Source organism: Amblyomma americanum, chromosome 1 (genome assembly GCF_052857255.1).
Source record: "Amblyomma americanum isolate KBUSLIRL-KWMA chromosome 1, ASM5285725v1, whole genome shotgun sequence".
In the NCBI taxonomy this organism is placed as follows: domain Eukaryota; kingdom Metazoa; phylum Arthropoda; class Arachnida; order Ixodida; family Ixodidae; genus Amblyomma; species Amblyomma americanum.
Window position 1 is genome coordinate 404,533,063 of NC_135497.1, and position 13,239 is coordinate 404,546,301.

The 13,239-nt window shown below is 44.5% G+C and overlaps 1 long non-coding RNA gene across 1 annotated transcript; it reads left to right on the forward strand.

Annotated features, from left to right (window-relative positions):
• Positions 1-1,882: 1,882 nt before the first annotated feature.
• On the forward strand, positions 1,883-3,414 carry LOC144102557 (uncharacterized). The gene is made up of 4 exons (XR_013308220.1): positions 1,883-2,239; positions 2,311-2,481; positions 2,565-2,741; positions 3,372-3,414. It is a non-coding gene; the product is annotated as an uncharacterized LOC144102557 (long non-coding RNA).
• Positions 3,415-13,239: the final 9,825 nt, after the last annotated feature.

Sequence of the window (13,239 nt, forward strand, 5' to 3'; positions counted from 1 at the left end):
AAGCAGTCCATTTTACGATTGTGGATGTATTTGGAGCTTATAGCCATTTTATCCACAATAATTGAGGAAAGCCGCGATTGCTCTTTCAGCTGCCCCATCTCTTGCTTTAGGCCTTGTTTCATTAATGGTGCGATCCCACTTTCACTTTTGGCTTTGCCAACATAGAGAAGTAGCGTGTTTTTTGAAGGCAATTTCAACAGTCCTCTGTTGCGTATGTAACGGTATGCCTTAGGGGACAAGTAGTACAAAACTACAAATTCCCGAACAAAGTCTGCCGACCACACGGGGCGTTGCCTTGACGCATTGGCGTTCTGTTCCGCTGCGCAGTCTTCCAAGCAGAACTGGGCTGTGCCGACCTTGTCCAAGCACTTTCTCAACGCCGAATGTAGAGTGGTTTTCAAAACTACTGAGCTTCTTTTTTAGGCGGCTGTTTTCTCGCTGCAGTCTCCAGATAGCATCTGCTTTCCTGAACAATCGCACTCTCATTCGGTTTATATTCCTTGAATCCGACTGCTTGCGCGGGAGAAGGTCATCAGTAGTTTGCGTTGCGCAATCAAGTTCCTCACTAGACTGCTGTAATTCACCGACTGCATCTTATGCACTTGGTTTCTCATATCGTGCACCTTTAGGACTTGCTTCTTCATCTCCTCACAAGGGTGCATGAATCAAGTTATCTTCATACACTACAGGAAACGAGCAGGGAAAAGTTGCCGAATGGCCTGTGCTTTTTTCGCGACCACAGGCTGAACCAGCAGCTTCATCAGGGCCGCTCGATAAATTTGAAGCCCTTTCTTGGTTTGGAGAATAATTCTGCGTCAAGCGCTCCAACTTACGTCTTTTATGTGGCTGTTGTGGCTGCATGTAGCTTGGGTAACCCGCGAACACGCTCGGAACAGCATCCCGTTTCAGGCGCCGCAGCTTTGTGGACACCAAAGTATAATCTGAATTTAAAAAGGGAAGGCTGCAGACGACACAGCTAGCAGGCTTGTCATTTGGGACAAAATCTTTTCCTGATATGGCCTTCTGCCATGCTTGGAGGCGATCGTCATTCGCGGGAAATTCGTGAAAATTTATCCGTTTTTTTTTTCTGTCAGAGTGGCAGAAAGGTACGCAGCAGCACATTTATTTGAAAAATACAGAAGCAGATAGGATTGTGGTGCGAAGCTCATGACTGAGAACCGATGCAGTTTTCATCACACAGCATATAATTTAATTGCGGGATCACATTAGCTACACGAAACCACTCGCACCTACCAGGAACACATGCAACATAGCAAAACAAAGCCCAGCAAAAAGTTCTCGCTTCAAGAGCAAAAAAGCAGAGCTCAGAACTTCTGACTTGTGGTGGCGTATAAACAATGCACGAGCGCTTATCGTAATTATTATGTTGTTCGAGCCAGAGAGAGCTTCGCTGTAAAGTAGCTGCCCAGTACATTAAAAATCGAGTGAAAGGCACAAAAAGCATACCTGAGTTTTGTCATACAGCGCTGCAACTTTTGCAACACACACACAAAAAAAACAATCAGAACGATGGCATGCAATCTGGACGAAAAGTTGCGCGGTAAAAGCCTCGGTTGCCCCAGTCGGCTTTTAGACGACCACTAAAGCTGCATGCAAAAGCAATCCGTAACTGTTTAACAACGTACCTCGACTTCTTTGTAGCTGCAAGAAGTCGAAAGAAATTGACTTCGTATTCACTGTTCTTCTGCGTGAAAACGTGCCAACAGGGTTGATGTCGCCACTGAAATCGCAGGCAGTGCCGGCCAGGCGAGCGCCGCTTGAGCGTTGGGCTAAGGTCGCCACCTCGCGGCGTATTACGGAGTTAGAAAATTAAACTTCGCTGCGCTACGCGCCGAATGGGACAGAAGCGTTTGCGGGTCGGTGGGCTGGAAACGCCGATTGGTCGGTGGGATGCGTGTCTGCGTGACGTTTTTTCGCTTCGCCCTCGTTCTCAACCGGATGTGGGGTCGCCGCGCCTCTCTCGGCCTGTCCCTAGAGTGCCTAGGGAATCGCTAGGGCCGGCCGGCCGGCCGCCGGGCGTGCGTGGTCTGCGGGCATTCTCTTCGTGAGCGTAGGGGGCGGCGCGCGCGTTTCGGAAGCTGTCCAGGTATGGCTTTTTTTTTTTCGTGGTGCGCTCGTCGGCGCAGCCAGCTGAAATTTCTGTACAGTTCTTGCTTCCACGACATTGCGACGACCCCCAAAAGGCGCTGACCCGCGAGAAATCGCCAGCGACATAAAGGTACGCATTTTATCTCAAATTTCGCTTCATTAAGTGCTGTACCACTTACCTACATGCCTTGCGCATTCCAGGACCTCGTTTTCCTGCTGCAGGAGCACGTCGTGCTGGTGTTCAAAATTTTGCAACTCCATTACGTCGACCCACATAAGGTGCGGTTTGAGGACCGCCGGCGTCGCCATCTGAACCGCCGTCTGACAGCCACGATGAAGCGCTTGTCGGGCGTGCACGTTCTCAATCACGAGGTAAGGGTTGAACAACGTTTTCGCAAGTTTTCTCGTGCAGAACTCGCCAAATTGCGGCGCTTGTAACGTAACTTTTTTTGCAGCATCGTTTCCTGGATGCTTCTGGAGAGCCGATGCTGTCCTTATTTGCCGCGGACCGATACCACGTGGCGAGACGCCAGTGCGCCTTTGTTCCTTTGCAGTGGCAAGTCCAGGGTAAAAGTGGCCACGATAATTCTGCCACTACAATCTGCCCTTTAGGATCGCTATCAGCTGTAACGGTAAGTCCAGAAGTTCCGACTCGCGCATTGTGGAAATCGCGCCTGGCCGAAGTGTCCAGCATTCACCCAGTGCAGTGCAGCTTTGTTTAATTCCTTAGAGACTTTTCGCGCTTTGTCGAAATCGACGGCAGCCGTGAAAATTTACATATTAGACCTCGCTACAGCATTATCCCAGCGCAGTGCGCCTTTGTTTCTTTGCGTCGGCAGGCGTTAGAAGCGCGCGCCGTCTCGCGCTTTGTCCAAGTCGGATCTAAAACTCGCGCTAGGCCTCGTTGCCTGCCTGGTTAACAAAGTGCACGGCTTTGTTCCTTTCAATGGCAAGCCTCTGTCACTACAGTCGGCGGCCTTAATTTTTATGATCGCTGTCAGCTTCAACAGCAAGTCCAAGAAAAGTTATGACGATCGCGCGTTGTGGAAATCGGCGGTAGAGACAAAAAACTCGTGCTTGTAGCTGCAGACTTACCCAGCTCCAGTGCGCCTTTGTTTATTTCCGTAGCGACTACCCGCGCTTTGTAGAAATCGAGGCCAGCCGTGAAATTTTACATATTAGACCTCGCTACAGCATTAGTGCAGAGCGCCTTCGTTTCTTTGCGTTCTAACTTGTTTGCTCGTTACTTTTGTTCTTTTCAGTCGTTTCCTGAATCCGTCCAAAGAGCCGGGGTAGGTGGATGATTGTTCGCCGTCATGTGGAACCACATGGCGATCGCACTGCATACAGCACGACTTTGGTCCATGTGTTTTTTAAATAAAAACATCAGATGTCGAAGGTCGTGCCCGAGGATTGCTTCGGCAGCTAGGGCAAAACCATGGGGACCACACACGCTGTGTCGTCGCTGCCAAGTGAAGAGGCACAAAACGGCTGTCAACCTTAATAAAGGCCCTTCTCGGGGCCGCCTCAGTGTTTCCTCGCAGATCACACGCTTTCCACCCTGTGCACGTGTTCTCATTTCCAATTAAATAGGTCCTTCAAACCCTGCAGAAGGCTTGAATTAGGAACTGCTAATATCAAGATGGTACTTGAGAAACAATAGCGGCTACAATAACAAAGATGAAGAGGGGCTGGAGTTACACGCAAATAAAAAAGGTTGGAGGTACCCAGATAGGCTGAAATGGTTTTGGGCGGGAGTCCTAGTTATTCTATATAGGACTCAAATAATGCATATTCAGCCTTTATCAAGGTTTTTGTAGAAATATATAAAGAACATTAAGCAGTCTAAACGAATAAGAGAACCATGGATCACGCCAGAGCTCAGAAGAATGATAAAGAGCAAAAACAAGTACCATGCCTTTTTAAATAATCGCTCTCTTGAATCTCTTATTAAAAAAAACAAGAAATAATCTAAATGCTGAGCTTAAGCGTGCTAAGACTGTGTATCATCAAAAACTGTTCTCTGATGTTAGAATGAAAAATTCAGACACTGTGTGGAAAGTTGTAGATAACTTGTTACGTCGCAATACGAAAAATGCGCCAGCTCAACGAATAATCTATAAGGGCTCTGAATTATCCGGTCAGGCTCTTGCAGGCTATTTAAACAGCAATTTTTTAACCACCCATTTACCTGTGATGCATCTACCTGAAGTTCCTTCATCTTGTAGCCCTTTCGAAAGCCTTTTCCTTGAGCCCACCAATGAGACCTTTATGAATTTGAATAATTGCAAAGCCTTAGATATTGACAATATTCAGATAAAACCAGTCAAATATGTACTACCATATATTGCACTTGTGCTTGCATACATCTTCAATTTGTTAATTGAAACGGGAGTTTACCCGGAATAAATGAAGAAAGCAAGAGTGACAGTTGTGTTTAAAGGGGGAGATAAAGATGTAGTGTCCAATTATAGACCAATATCTGTGATTCCAGTCTTTTCAAAGGGCTTGGAAAAAGTAATCTTTTCCCGTGTAGTGAACTTTTTTAATGCAAAACAAATCCTGTCTGTTGCTCAATTTGGCTTCCGAAGGGGAAAGTCGACGGAAACGGCTTTGTTATCACTTAAGGAATGTATCCTGCAAAACACTGAAGCAGGTATTCTCACTGTCGGACTCTTCATTGATTTTAGTAAGGCTTTCCTTTCCCTAAACCATCAAATTTTAACTCATAAACTTTCTCAAAACGGAGTTCGTGGAACACCTTTAGACCTCATGAAATCATACCTGCAAAATCAAAAACAATCTGTCTATATCCACAACCATCAGTCTTCTTTTCTGGCGGTACGAAATGGTGTGCCTCAAGGCAGCATTCTGGGCCCGATGCTTTTTAACATCTATATAAATGACATTGGTCATATTTATGACAAAGCGAAATTTATTATATACGCCGATGATAGCAGTTTACTAATCCCTGGTCACGACATAAACAAGTTAATTGAAGAGTGCAACGTAATCCTTACGAAACTAGAGAACTGGTCCTCTTCTAATTGCCTCCAAATAAACCCTACAAAGACTAAGGTAATAATTTTCCGTGCAAGGAACAAGCCAGTCGAACTACAACGCGCTCCTAAATACGCTGGTCAAGAAATTCAAATTGTAGACAGCCACAAAATCCTTGAAGTTACTTTCTCGTCGCATCTCAGGTGGGATCGACATGTGGAAAATATTTGCAAAAAGCTCTCTTCAGTAGCAGGTGTTCTAACACGATGTCAATGGCTCCTTCCCACTCACGTGAAAATTCAAATTTATCATGCTCTTTTCGGTTCCGTAACTCTGTTTGGGCAACACCACAAAAACAAATGTGATAAAAATACAGGTTCTGCAGAAGAAAATGATCCGCTACATTGCAAACCTTCCTTATCTGTCTCTCCAACGCAAACTGCTTTTAGAAATTATAACATCATTCGTTTTGAACATATATATGTTTTTCGCATTTTGAGGTTCTTTTACCATTCTTCTCCTGCTTATAGAGATTTCTTAATACGTACTACACATTTAAGGACCGCTTCGAATCGACTCTAAACCTGAAATACCGATCTCTGGTATATTCCATATTTTCGAATTAATTATAAACTACAAACGCTTGAACACAATTTACCGACCACTCTTAATAAGCACAAAGTTTTGGTAGTGTTAAACCAAACGAGTTAAAAATGTATTTTGTTAATATATAGCCAGGTTGCATTTAATGTTCCTTTGTTGTCTGCCGGTGCGATGTATGCCTATTGAGTGTTTCTTTTCTCTTTATTTTTCTCGGGTCTTCTCTTTGTTTTCATGCGTCTGTAAACTATTGTTAGCGAACATACATGCGCATTGTTTTCATTGCAGTTCAAAAAATTGAACAAAAAAGTAAAAAAAATAAAGATAGGGGTGTGGGGAGCAAACAGGGACAAGATTGGGGGAGGAAGCAAAAAATAGAAAGAAAAGAAAAAAAAAGGGGGGGGGGAACTATTCTAGTAAGGAAGGACGGGTAAAAAAAGGAAATGGCGAAACGAGATAGGGAGAGGAAGACGGTGCCCGCGATATGGGCAGCGCGGCAACCACAGGCGTACGAAAGCAAAACGTGCAAACAAGACACAAACAAAATGCACAAACACAAAGATGGGTGCCGCTGCAGATGCGTGGCCAAAGAGGCGCCGCTGCGCAAATGACACTGGCAGCGAGGAACAGGCCAAACCAGGCGCCTTTTGGGGGGTCTCACTAATTTCCGGTGAGCCAAGGGCTAGAACGTTAAGGAAGGAGTGGGCTACGTTAATTGCACATGTGTAAGAACTTACTCAGGGGGTCTGGGTTTCACTGAACGGTGCACCCCTCTCCCTGGGCGGGTCGTTGAACCGACTTCGTCGGGAATACTTGGTTGTAGTGGAGGGCTGGGCTAGCTGTGTACAAAGATTTCAAATTGTCGGAAAATGTAAGGAAAGAACGTCAAAGCTTATTAATACTGCACGAGGCAGGATAGTGTAAGTAAGGAGGGGTATGATTGCCTGGGATATACACTAGGAGTTATAAAGGGTATATCTGAGTTAGCCAATTAACGAGAGGTGCAGTATTATTTTGTTTGGAGGTCGTGAAAAAAAGAAAGGATACCAGGCTTTTCGTTAAGACATTCTTGAATAGTATTAAACTTGTGGATAAAATAGAATTCACGTTGTTCACGTTCTCGCCTGTTTTTGAAGCCCCCTTGAATAATTGTTACTTTTAGTTGGTCAAATGGGTGTCCTTCTGAGTTTACATGCTTGGATAGGGGAAGATTGGGGAGAGACTTGGTGTGTGCTCGGTGGTGGTTGAATCGAATGCGGAATGCAGTGTTTGTCTCTCCTATGTATTGCTGGTTACACACAGTGCATTCAAGAAGGTAAATAATGTTTGATGAGTCGCAGTCAAACTTGCCGTTGATTGAATGCTGGAAAACTGACCTCGTACTAGTTGCGGAACACGTAGTCTTCATGTGCTTGCAAACTTTGCAGCGATCTTTACTACAGGGCTGGCATCCATATTTTGGGGTTTTGTGTTCCTTGGAGTGGACTAGATGATTCTGAATGTTTTTGGCACGCCTGTAAATCACGCGGGGTGCGCATGTAAATATTTTCGATAGTCGTTGACTTTGCTGGAGAATAATAAAGTGCTAATTAAGAATTCTGTTTATGTTCGGTGCGTTACTGTTAAATGTGAGAATAAGGTTTGTAGTGTAATCATTTCGGTTATCTCTTCGGTGCCCCTGAAGTATTTGACTACGGTTCAGATTTGAAGCTCTGCTTATGGCGTCATCAATAAAAGAACGTGGATAGCGCTGCGTTAAGAGCACGTAAACATTTTTTAATGCTTTTTATACGTATATGTAAACATTTTTTTTGCTTGAAGTGCGTTTGTCGTGTACTGCCATTTCAGAGGCGCTTGGGCCCAGTAAGCTGCTTTTTAGCAGCTTTTAGCCCTTGCATCTCTGTAGTATGTAACTTGCATTTTGTAAAAATGAAATGAAATTGCATTTGGAAGAGAAAGACAAGGTTTCATTTTGCAGTGTAAGCTTGCGTCTCTAGAATGAACAGAGAACGTTGCCTCACACTGCTTGGGCCTGTCGTTTGACCCCTCGTTCACCGCAGGGAAAAAAAGGACCTCTCTAGGAAACTATTTGTGGGATCTTTCCTCTGCTTCAGGAGGGGAGGGGGAGGGGAAGGGGGTTGATGGCCTCCCCTTTGTCGGGTTCGCCGCGACACGCGACGCACGACGAACAAGACGACGAAAGGAAGCGAAGAAAGCTGCTTTTCCGAAATTAACCGTGACTTGCAGGTGCCTATAGCTGTGTTTGGATTCCAGGGAAGTAGCAGCCCACCTCTGAATCCTCCTCGCCCATTCCCACGGGGCTCCGCGTGCCATGTCGCCATGTGCGGTGAAAAGAGCAGTGTGCAGAGTTTAAATTAAACAAGTATGAAGCTATACAATGAAGCCAATTACAGACAGCTAGAGGAATTTCAAGAGCATGCTGTGTGATGCTAGTTATCTCAGTGAAAACTAATGCAGCCAACTATTATTTCGTATTTTTTTTTACCCAACAGACATGAAAGGTCTGAAGATGAATTAGTACCAAACACATCGGTACATCAGTTGTAATGCCTGAAAAAAGTTGTACCAACATATAGATGCCCATGTCGTGATAATCAGGAATACTGAAGAATTAAGGAAAATTAAAACATTTTTTTTTGTTCGGGCTCACACACCTGCTACAAACATCTTTATACGTAGCAATTTAAATGACTCTGTAGGATGCTTTTTGGGTAAAAAGTACAGTATGGCAGAAAGGAGTCTTTAGGAAATGCACTGTGTAGAAATAGCCATACCAATTCCATCTCATCGTTCGATAAATATAACAAATACCGTGCAAAGAAATTTGCTGCATAGTATAGTTGCAAGTTACTGGTTGCAGACCGCTCTGCAGTCACTGAACTGTGATTGTGTGTGTACTGCATGACAGTGCGTGGATAGCAAAGCATGCAGTTAACCAACAAAGAGATGCTTGTTCATATCGTTTACCGCACATATAAACAACAACAATGAAACAGGATGCTATGTGTAACTTTTTGACATGTTCCTTTTTGGCAGCCTCTAAAAATGTTTCCGCCTAAATGAGCTGGCTTGTTTTGCAACAATATAACCACGGGACTGCTGTAAATTGCCACATTTTCAAATTGCATGAAAATCATTGCATGTGAGGGGTCACAACCCTATCCTGTTTCTTGAAGGTCCCGTTGCTTTGTTGGCAATGCTTGGACAACCATGGCCAGCTTTCCGCATTCATGTGCACAGGGTATGTCCATTACGTGCATGCCTTTCCACCTAGTAATGGCTTACATTGCAAACAGACAAAAAAAAACACATAGAGCACAAGTACAGATAGTATTTGTAGTCCACACTGTTCTTCTTCACCTCAGTAAATATGGCACATACCCACGCGGGGGGATTGGCCAAGGTACAGTGGAGATTTGCCAATGAAGTATTTGCACGGGAAAAAAGACGTGAGGCGGCGGCGTAGAAGACTGAATCAAGATAAAGATAGAAAAATTCAATTAAATTTAAGAAATATGAATTACCAGGAATAGAACCAAGCATTTCGGACATGAGACAGAATTTTGTATACAGCTAACAAGGTAACCGATCAGTCGCACTTATGCAATCATGAAGGTAGCCACAAACACTGCTTAACGGGAATTCCTTGGCGCTCGCACCGAACGAGAGAAGAACTGGAAGAGACTGGAAGAGGGACCTCCAAATACTGATTTCCTTGAACAACCGCCGACAAGAGAGGAGAAAATGGTCTAATGTTTCAACTTGCCCACATGAGACACAATGGTTTGTCGCAGGGAACCCGTATCTGCGTAAGTACAAATTTAAGTGAGGGATTCTGCATCACAGAAGCGTCATTGACACCTCAAAACGCCTTGATTTACACCACCGGACATCCCATGGGTACTTTAAGTGGTGAAAATCCACAGTATTGAGCAACGGATCACTCAAGCTGGCTGAAATATGTTGGAACCACTGGAAACGTGAAGTTTCCAACAGAATGAGGTGAGGGACGGGATGGATTAAGATTACAGGAGCGCTGAGAGCTGACCTTGCCAATAAATCAGCCACCTCGTTAAAATAGACACCCGAATGCCTGCAGGTACCCGGACAAAGCGGATCTCACGCACTGTGCACGGAACAAAAAAACCTAAGCGGCCGATTCAATAAAGATTTTCCGGAGTTTTGGAGAGAGCCTAAAACTGAAAGGCAGTCTGCAAGAATAAGAACCCGTGCTACATGTCTGGGAATTTTGAGAAGAACCAAACCAATAGCCAAAAACTCTACGAAGAATTTAGAAGTATAATCAGGGATACGAACGGAATAGCTCCAAGCCAGATCCTGCGAATATATCCCAATCGCCGCCTTCTGACAGCTGCCGGAGGCATCAGTGGAGAGAACAGTATGATGAGGAAAATTGTGTAGGTGTTCAGAAAGAAGACCATTTAGGATATTTGCGGGCATATGTTTCGCATGGAACGGGTAAATATGGTCGTAATAGAAGACGGGGTCAGCCTGCGTATCAGCAACTCGTTGCAAGGAGATCAGATCAACCTGAAGCGGAGCTTGCGTGAACCTAACTTGCGGAAGCTGATAGCCTGGCCAATGTTGCTGTTGTTGTTAGCCTATCAAAAGATCGCACATACCTACACTGGGCGATCGGCGAAGAGTCCGGTGGCTATTCATCTGTACTCAATTAACAAAAAAGAAAACCACGCGGGAACGCAACACTGGCGGATGTGCTGAATTTCAGGAACAAACCATGCAACAAGTAACAAAATATTCTTAAATCAGATTTTACATTGCATAATGAACCATGACCGTACCAAAGCAATGAGACATAAGTGAAGCATTTCACTCCTTTCGTGACATAAACGAGTTATGAGGTTTGTTGAACAATTAAAAAAGTGATTTTTCATGGCAGCTAGCATGGGTCATTTCAAGTTATAGCTCAAGATTACAATCACATCTGATATAGATGACACGCATGCTATGAAAGCAAGATAATTTTTTTTTCTTTTTTATGAGAAATGCACAGGCAGTTTCAAGGCTTGCTTCACAATTTAATTTCTGGCGTATACACAAAGGCATGTCTATAAGTTATTCGTGCGTTACACCAGAACCAACACTACTTAAGTTGGTAAATCATGTTCATTACCTGGGTGTCATTAATAGCAAACATATGGTAATGTTATAGACGAACAAACAGTGGTTTTATGAAGACGTTAAGCAATACGTGATACTGTTGTGTCCATCAGGTATTGAACTGTGCGGCAGTTTGTTTCTCTTCTCTTATTTTCATATTCAATTCTCTTACTTTCAGTTTCTCTTCTTTAGAGTTTCAGTTTCAGTCACATGCATGTTGCTTGACACCGCGTATACGTGACGTGACGCAGGAAAAGTAGAGGGGGGGGGGGGGTCGGAGGAACCTTGGCGTCAGCATGACATCGCTCGCTCCGGTGTGTCGTTCGATCTTGCATCTACAATACAACAACGTGCCGACGAGGTAAATCTTTACTATGAGTTTCACGGGATCTTACGCCCCCTCGTACATTCCTGAAAACCCCGGATCAGCCACCAATACCATGGAACCAGTGGAAGGCACTGTTTTCTACCTACTTAGAGGCGTCTGGCGCCTGAGTTTCCTGCATCCCGGAGCAAAGCTATAGATGCTTCTGCAATCGCGCGGCGTCGGAGGTCAGCGTCGTTCCGGAACGCCTCCCGCCACGAGCGCAATTTTAAAACGAAGGAGACCTCAATTAAGTGAAGTTACGAAACGCGAAGATGCGCTCGAAAGTGCCTCCGCCCGCCTTCCGTCGCGGAGACAAAAAGAGGGCTCCTTCCTAAAAACTGAGAGAGAGGGGAGAGTAACAGAAAGAAAATGGGGAACGAAGGCGCGAAATCGCCCAAGTGTGCGTTATTGCAATGCGTTACTTCCCTATATGGAGCATCACGCTCTATTATCTGCAAAGCAGGAAAAAAGAAATAAATAAAATATATAAAAAAAAAGTTGAGGGGGGGAATAGGCAATATGCTTTGCTCTCATAACTGTTTTCTCTGGTCATGAGCAAGAAAGACTGGCAGAGGGAGGAGAAGGGCGGCATGTGGAAGCAAGCACGCAAATTGGCATGACCTCAGGCGATGCAGTCCTGGTGCTGTGAATTTCAGTAGGGCTAGGACTATGATCTCTGAAGTGTGGAGAGAGCACCAGGGTTTTCATTTATACCGGCCTGCACAGTATTAAACTGATATATAAAGTATGACTCTCGTTGCTCATGCTCACGGGCATTTTGGAAGCCGCTCTGTAGCAGCGTAACTTTTAGTTTGTGAAACTCGTGACCTTCCTGGGAAAGATGTTTCGACAGGGGGAGTAGAGAAAGAGATCTGGTGTGCACGCGGTGGTTGTTTAATCTAATTCGGAAGGAATTCTCTGTTTGGTCAATGTATTGCATCTGACAATCGCCACACTCGAGCATGCATACTACGTTACTACTGTCACAGTTCAAGTTTTCACGGATGGAGTGTTTGAAGTTCGAGTGTGTGCTTTGAGCTAGTGTTGTTGTCCGCATGTGCTGGCAAACTTGACAGCGATTCTTCCTGCAAGGTAGGCAAACCACAGGGTTTTACGTATTGACAGTAGAGTGAACTACATAATTCTGCATGTTTTTTGGTAGTCTGTAGGTAACCTGTAGAACTATTGGAAAACTTTTTGACAGTCGATCGTTTTGTTCGATTATGTTGAAATGTTTTTTTTTAGAGTTTTGTTGACATTAGGAAGGTTGTTTGCGAAGGTTAAGACGAGATTAGAGCGGTGTTCATTTGCGGTTGCTAATGGGGGATCCCCAAACATTTCATTACGATCTGTTGCTACCGCTTTCGTAACGGCATCATCAATAATGGAGGCCGGATAGCATTGGTCCCTCAGGACCTCCCGCATAAGGCTAGAATTTTTTTCGAAGTCTTCTGGTCGTGAGCCGATCCGTTTGAATCTGATGGCTTGGGAATATGGAATTGAAGTTTTGCAGTGGCGTGGGTGGCAGCTCTTCTAATAAAGGTACTGTTGCCTATCCGTGGGCTTTCTATAGACACTGGTGATTAAGGTACCCTTCTCCATTCGAATTGAGACGTCCAAGAAATTAATTTGACTGGTGGAGTAAGGGTGTGTGAAACAGATGTTTGGATGTACGTTGTTAAATGCTGAAATAAACTGGATGAATTGGTCCTCTGTTTTCGTCCATTCCATGAATATGTTGTCTAGGAAGCGTTTGTAAAAAGCCGTTTTTGTTGGGTATGAGCGGATAAACTCCGATTCAATGCTATGCATATATATGTTGGCATAGTTTGGGGCCATTTTCGTTCCCATAGCGGTACCACTCGTTTGTAGGTAAAAGGAGTTGTTGAATTCAAAAAAGTGGAGCTTGAGGACCAGATCAGTAAGTGCAGCGATGGTACTTTGGCTAGGAGCATCATCGTTTTTGTGTTTTCCATAGGATGCGACCAGAATCGGATGCC